The sequence below is a fragment of the Cervus elaphus genome, chromosome 22 (assembly GCF_910594005.1).
Source record: "Cervus elaphus chromosome 22, mCerEla1.1, whole genome shotgun sequence".
NCBI classification, from domain to species: domain Eukaryota; kingdom Metazoa; phylum Chordata; class Mammalia; order Artiodactyla; family Cervidae; genus Cervus; species Cervus elaphus.
In genome coordinates this window covers 24,108,603-24,116,576 of record NC_057836.1, presented here as the reverse complement: position 1 = coordinate 24,116,576, position 7,974 = coordinate 24,108,603, and the positions used below count along the sequence as shown (strand labels likewise).

At 38.1% G+C, this 7,974-nt stretch overlaps 1 pseudogene; it reads right to left on the bottom strand.

The window, feature by feature from the left end:
* Positions 1 to 6,385: 6,385 nt before the first annotated feature.
* On the bottom strand, positions 6,386 to 7,362 carry LOC122679956 (annotated as a pseudogene).
* Between the last annotated feature and the right edge of the window lie 612 nt (positions 7,363 to 7,974).

Genomic DNA, 7,974 nt, shown 5'->3' with positions numbered 1-7,974 from the left:
GGCTAGTGATACACAGTAAGTTAAGATATTCCCTCATGATGTTGGGCAGTGGCAGCAAGATATAGCCACACGATCACCAGGGTAAACAACCGATACACTTACAATCATTCTGTACCCATGCAACCGTTCTGGTTTTGACTTTCAGTATAGGGTCAAATAAATTACACGTGATGTTTAATACTTTATTATAAAATAGGCTTGTGTTAGATGATTTTACCCAACTGTAGGCTAATGTGTTTTGAGCACATGTAATGTAGGCCAGTTGCTAGTTGCCCTAAATGCATTTTTAACTTACAATGGGTTTATCGGGAAGTAACCTGATTTTTAAGTGGAGGAAGATCTGTACTCCATTCTATAGATACTTCACATTTTGTTTTTCCATTCACTGGTTGATGGATATTTGGGTTTGTTTTCTACTTTTTGTCTATTATGCTACTATGAACATTTGTATACAAGATTTGTGTATACATTTGTTTTCAATTCATTGTGTACATACCTAGGAGTGGAATGCCTGGATCATATGGTAACTCTAGGTTTAATATTCTGAAGCACTGTCAAATAGTTTTCCAAAGTGAATGCATAATTTTACAATTTCACCAGCATGTTTAACAGTCCCAATTTCTCCATATCCTCACCAAACTGGTTATTGTCTATCTTTTTTGCTTTAGCCATCCTAGTGAGTGGGTGTGAAGTAGTATCTCATTGTGGTTTTGCTTTACATTTCTCAAATGACTGGTGATGTTAAGCATCTTTTCATACAGTTATTGGCTATTTCTATGTCTTCTTTGGAAAAATGTTTATTCAGACTATATTCTATTTAAAAAAAATTTTTTAATTATTATAGAGTTGTAAGAGTTTGTTAAATACCCTAGGTAGAAAGTTCTTATCAGATATATGATTTACAAATATTCTCTCCTCATATGTTAATTGCTTTTTCACTTTCTTGATGGTGTACTTTGAAACAGAAACCTTTTTAATTATGAAGTTCTATTTGTCTATATTTTCTTTAATCACTTGGGTTTTTGGTATTATGTATAAGAAACCATTATATCATCCAAGGTAACAAAGATTTACTCATATTTTTTTCCTAACAGTTTTACTGTTTTAACTGTTAAATTTAGATCTATGATCCATTTTAATGTTTTTGTACATGGTGTGAGGGAGGGTTCCAACTTTATTCTTTTACATGTCAATATCCAGTTGTTCTAGTATCATTCACTGAAAAAATTGTTCCACAAGCTCCATTGAATTCTCAAAAATCAATGACCACAATGCATGGGATTATTTCTGTACTCTCAATTCTATTCCACTGATAATCTTACTCTACTACCTCACTGCCTTGTTTACTGTAGCTTTGTAATAAGTTCAAAATGAGAAGTATGTGTTCTCCAACTTTGTCCTTTTTTTAAGATTGTCTTCTCTGGGTTCCTTGCCTGTGAGTGGAAACTTGCATATGCATGGAATAGATAAACGTTACAATCAGTTTTTTGATTTCTGCGAAAAGCAAGCTGGGATTGTGAGAGTAATTGCATTGAATCTGTACGTCAGTTTGGATAATATTGGTATCTTAATAATAATGTTTTCCAGTCTATGATTATGAATATCTCTCTATTTAGTTAAAGCTTTCTTAAATTTTTTCAACAATGTTTTATAGTTTTCAGTGTACACATTTTGTAATTTTTTGGTTAAGTTTACTTCAAATTAGTTAACTCTTTTTGATGATACTGTAAGTGGATTTTTTCTTGATTAAATTTCAGAGTGTTCATAGCTCAGTTCCTGGTGTGTATTTGTTTTTAGTTTTTTTTCCAAACACCAACTTTTGGCCTTGATTCATTAGTGTACATTTTAAATTTATTTCATTAATTTTTTTCTTTTCTCCTAATTGTTTCCCCTATTCTATTTTTTTTAAAGATTTGAATTTCAGCTGTTTTCCTAATTCTCAAAATGGATTCTCAGATCATTGATTTTCAGCATTTTTTCTTTCTTACATGCATTTAAAGATATAAATATCCCTTAAAGCAATTGTGGCTCATGGGCTTAGTTGCTCCACAGCATGTGGAATATTCCTAGACTAGAAATAGAACCCCTGTCCCCCTCATTGATAGGCAGATTCTTATTCTCTGCCCCACCAGGGAACTCCCAAATCTTCTATCCTTTGTGATAGTTTTCCTCTGCCTAATCTCTGTGTTAATGAGACAGGTAGTTAAAATTGCCCAGAGTAGTTGTGGATTTATCTATTTCTCCTTAGAGTTCTATTTTAACTCTATGTACTTCAAGGATGTGTTATCAGGTGTCCACATATTTAAAATTTTCACCTTACTAGTGGATTAAATCTTTTATCATTGTGAAAGTTTCCTGTTAATCTATAGTAAAGGTTTTCACATTTTATCTACTTTATCTGGTGTTAATATAGTTATTGCTCCTTTTTTGTGTTTGTGTAGTATATTTGTTACTTCCCTTTATTTTGACCTCTTTAGTCCTGTTTCAGTTATCTATTGATGTGTAACAAACACCCAAACCTTAGTGGCTTAAAACAACAACGTATTATTATCTCTCATGGTTCTGTGGGTTCATACGCCTCAGCTCAGTAGTTCTCATTTGGAAGGAGGTCCCTCATGTAGTCTCAGTCACATGGCAGCTGATGCTGGAATCATGTATGGACTTGATTTGACTGGATGGCCAAAATATCTTCTTTTCTCACTTGTTTGGCATCTCAGCTGGAGTGGTTGAAGTAGCTGAGGGATGATCAGTCATCATCCTTTCTTCACAGGACCTCTGTATATGGCTAGTTCAGGCTTTCTCACAGCACATCAAGCTCAGAGTGGTTGGATTTCTTTCATGGTGACTGGCTTCCCCCAGGGGGCATGATCCAAGAGACTAAGGCAGAAGCTACAGGTGTTCTGTGTCCTAGCTATGGAAGTCAGAGACATTCAATTACTGACAAAGATCCTGCTAGTCAAAGCTATGATTTTTCCAGTAGTCATGTATGGATGTGAGAGTTGGACGATAAAGAAAGCTGAATGCTGAAGAATTGATGCTTTTGAACTGTGGAGTTGGAGAAGACTCTTGAGGGTCCCTTGGACTGCAAGGAGATCCAACCAGTCCACCCGAAAGGATATCAACCCTGAATATTCATAGAAGGGCTGATGTTGAAGCTCCAATACTTTGGCCACCCGATGCAAAGAACTGACTCATTGGAAAAGACCCTAATTCTGGGAAAGACTGAGACAGGAGGAGAAGGGGATAACGGAGGATGAGATGGTTTGGATGGCATCACCAACTTAAAGGATATGAGTTCGAGCAAGCTCTGGGAGTTGGTGATGGACAGGGAAGCCTGAGTGCTCCAGTCCATGGGGTCGGAAAGAGTCGGACACAACTGAGTGACTGAACTGAACTGAATTGAAGTGAACTGATGGAAGTCATGTAGCACCACTCTGCTGTATTCTGTTAGTACAGAGTGAGTTAGAAGGTTGACTCAGATTCAAGGAGGATGAGACTATACAAGAGTATAAATACTGGGGAGTATGATTCACTAAAGGCTATTTTTGAAAACTTAGTTACCACAATTTGCTCTCTGGCCTGCAGTGGTTTCTATCTCTTCCACATGAATCTATCCATCAAGGTCCCCGAAGTCTCATTCTACTGTGGCGTTAAGCTCCTTCCTGAAGTCCAGGATCTCATTATATGAATTATGTCCAGGTACAGATGAGGCTTTTTGGCTGTATCACTTGGGTACAGTTCCTTTCGATCTATATTTCTCAAAGCACGGTAATTTTAGAATATTTGTACTTCTTGCATGGTGACTATCTTTCCCCAAGGCATATTTTCTAAGAAATTAAATACATGATACAAGGCTTATTTTGACTTACACTTGGAAGTCACAAAGCAGCACTTATATTTTATTAGTGCAAATCAAGCCACAAATTCATCCCAGATTCAAGGGGAGGAGAGTACAAAAGGGCATGAATATTGGAAGGTGAGCTCACTGGGGAGAGGACACATGTAACCTTATATTTTCCATGTGTTAGTTGTAAGTAGTATACAGTTTCTATCTTTAAATCTATCCTAAAAATATATTTAAAAAAATTAAAACATTTAGACCATTTACATTTAATCTAAGTATAGGTATACATTGAGTTTTATTATTCTATCTCACTATTTTTTTCTAATTATTTCACCTACCCTATGTTCTCTTTTCTTTCCTTTCTTGACTCCCTTTATATTGAATAGCTTTTATTATTTTGCCTTCCCTTTCCCTATTAGCTTGGTTACATTTTTACTATTTCTGAGTAGCTATTAATGACCATCTGAATTCTTGAAGGGTGATTTTTCTGGCTATAAATCTTTGTTTACTATTTATTTCTTTCAGTACTTTGAAGATGTAACTCCTTCATCTTTTACTTTCTATTATCTCTGTTGGGAAGTCATACACCAAATTGTTACTCCTTTGAAGATAGTCTTATTTCTTCGGCTGCTTTTAAGACTTTATGTTTTCAACAATTTTCTGTTTTTAATCTGTTTTTTTTTTTTAATTGCTACCAGTATTTCTTCAAATCCAGTTTCTGCTTCATTGTCTTGATCATAAAGACACATGTCTTGGACACGGACAAATGTCTTCTTCTAGGACTAACAGTATAGAGATGCGTACTGCGGTGGACATTTTTCTTTATTAGCATCTAGAGAAGAAACCAGCAAAATATTGTCAAGCAATTATCCTTCAATTAAAAATAAATAAACTTTTAAAAAACCTAAAAAAGCGTTATTCTTATTTTTAAAGACTATATAGTAATTTAGTTGCACAAGTTATTGTAGTTTATTTAAACAGCTCTCTATTGACTAAAATTTATAATCAATATCATGTCTCTGTTTCTTTGGATTTATTTTTCCTTTGCCTTTCTTTCTTTGCTTCTCCTTGATAGTTCATGCCCATTCTTTTTTTGTTTTTTTAAGGCTGTGCTGGGTCCTCATTGCTGTGAGAGCTTTCCTCTAGCTGTGACTAGCAAGGGCTGCTCTTCCTTGCAGTGCATGGGCTACTCATCGCGGTGGCTTCTCTTATCGTGGAGGACCGGCTCTAGGTGCGCAGACTTCAGTGGTTGTGGCCCCCAGGCTGTAGAGTGCAGGCTCGATAGTTGTGGTGCTGGGCTTACTTGCCCTGTGGCACGTGGGATCTTCCCAGACCAGGGATGGAACCTCTGTCCTTTGCATTGGCAGGCAGATTCTTTACCACTGAGCCACCAGGGACACACTCATTCCTGTTGTTTGTTTTTTTTTTAAATGAGTAAACTTAAATATAAAGCCCTAACAAACTCTCTCAGAAAGGAGAGGAAGATCATGGTATAAGAATGGCACCTACAAAGAAACACGGTAGGAACTGAAGGCCTTTGTAACAAAAAGGAAGCTCAAGATCAACCACATATAACTATGAAATGCCTCCAGGGAGGACTAAGAATGCCTGCCCGAGATTCCAATCGGTTGTACTGGGGTATGAAGGGAACTGCTGAGGACTCTCACTTTTAATACTCATATGAGTCATGCCTTTCCCCCCCTGCTTCCCAATTCCTATAATAGGACAACTCTACAATCTGAGCAGGTATGGTAAAAATAATGGGCTTCCCAGGTGGTGCTAGTGGTAAAGAGCCTGCTTGACAATGCAGGAGACATAAGGGACACAGGTTCAGTTCCTGGGTCTGGAAGATCCCCTGGAGAATGGCATGGCAATCCAATCCAGTATTCTTGCCCAGAGAATCCCACAGACAAAAGATCCTGGAGGGCTACAGTTCATAGGGTTGCAAAGAGTTGAACATGACTGAAGTGACTTAGCATGCATGCTTGGTAAAATAACAGATTTAAAACATTATTCCTTTGTGGCCACTGCTCACCCTTATGCTCAGATGACTAAAAACATGTACCTAGAGATATATCAAAACAAAACAGATTTCTTCTTATGAAGAAATAGCTAAAATTTTGACCTCTTTATTGATCTCAGGTCATATATTTGGTTTGAAAAAAACCACAATAAATAGTTCCAATTAAAAGTTACAGAAGCTACAATTTTCTTCTAGATTCCTAAATGCTCATGGAGAGTCAACTTCCATAATGCATAGCACACAGCACATACTTGAGAGCCGTTTCTACAGGAATTATTTATATGAGCAAAACAAGATTTTGTTTCTCATTACACAAACATTACCCAAATTTATCTAATCAACACACTAGTTTTAAAAAAATAATGTGTAACCAGAAGCATTGTCTTGTTTGTTGGATGCCATTCTCATTGGAATCATATCCAAAGCATCTAGAAATAACTCAAAACTAGAAAGTGGCCTATTTGCTAAGGCTGCTTATGATTCTTATTATAAAATAGTTGCCAGTCTGATCTGAATGTCTAAAAAGAATGGGAATTATAGGGTTCTTCTAGATTTCTAAATAACTTGCCAGAAGGAGGCAGAGGGCCAAGAAATCTACCTGCCTGCTTGGTGGCAGCTTGTGAAAGGGCAAGGCTGAGGTTTTCTGGATGTTCTGTCCAATGACATGGTGCAGAGAACACACAGGAAGGTGGAGGAACAGTCTGTGGTGTTAGCCTCCAACAGACTCCCTTGAGGTAATCCTCAGATGAAGGAAAGCAGAGTGAGAGGAGACCCTCATCACCATTCTACCATCAAATATGGAGCTGAACATTCCCACTTGGGCAGTAAAACAAACACCAGTTGCAAACAAGGATTTCATTCAAGCCATCTTTGCGGGAGACCTGGGTTCAATCCCTGGGTTGGGAAGATTGCCTGGTGAAGGGCATGGCAACCCACTCCAGTATTCTTGCCTGGAGAATCCCCTTGGACAGAGGAGCCTGGCCGGCTGCAATCCATGGGGTCCCAAAGAGTCAGGCACGACTGAGCAACTAAGCATAACACAGCACATCTGTTGTTATTCTTCAATTTCTCTTTCTGCCTATTTTCTAGTTTTTGGTGGTCGACCAGCTGATTTGCATTGTTTCCTTCTTCTTTTTAATTTTTTACCCCTTTTTTCCATTTCTGCCTACAGTCTCTTGTACTTGTCTATCCTGTAAACCAGAACGCAGGTTACTCTGGCGTGTGTGTGTGCTAAGTCACTTCAGTCATGTCCAATTCTTCACGACCTTATAGACTGTAGCCAGCCAGGCTCCTCTGTCTATAGGATTCTCCAGGCAAGAAGACTGGAGTGGCTTGCCAAGGCCTCCTCCAAGGGATCTTCCTGACCCAGGGATAGAACCCGCGTCTCCTGCATTGCAGGTGGATTCTTTACTGCTGAGCCACTGGGGAAACCTGAGAATAAGAGGCACAAGAAGACAAAGATGATGAGCAGTGTGTCCATGAGCTGAGTGCTCATCTGAGGCTTCTGTCTGTACACTCCCACCCAAGCTGGGGAGGGGAGGAAGCTCTCGAGAGCCAGGAAAAGAGAAGCAAAACCGACTTCCAGATTTCAGGACTACTTAATTGTCAAACTTGCCCGGCTGCACCAAAACCAAGTACAAATCTTAAATCCAATTAGTAAACAGTGCTGGTAGACTGGGACATCCTGCTCCCAAACAACCCTTAGACCTACGATTTATCTTTCCTTAATATATTACATAGTGTGGGCGAAAGGTTACTATTATGGGCCAGAATGCTCTGGAAATAAGCATCCCAGAACAGCTGAGATTGCTGCTAAATAACTGATGAGAAGGATAATGTCAGGATGCTTCTCAGTTTTCAGAGCATCAAAGATTCTTTTAAAACCTATACAGGTGAAACATCATTTTTTAACTGGGCTGAACATAAGTTTCCCTGCAAATAAACCCAGCTAAATTTTGAAACATATTTTTGGGAAGTAACTACTTATTCTGGAAATCACAGCTAGTCTTTGTCCATCCTCAAACTAAGATGGCTTAATCTCATCTGGCTTCTCTTAAGGCTATTAATGTATTTTTAATTATTCTCAATTCCCAAACCCCATACAGTG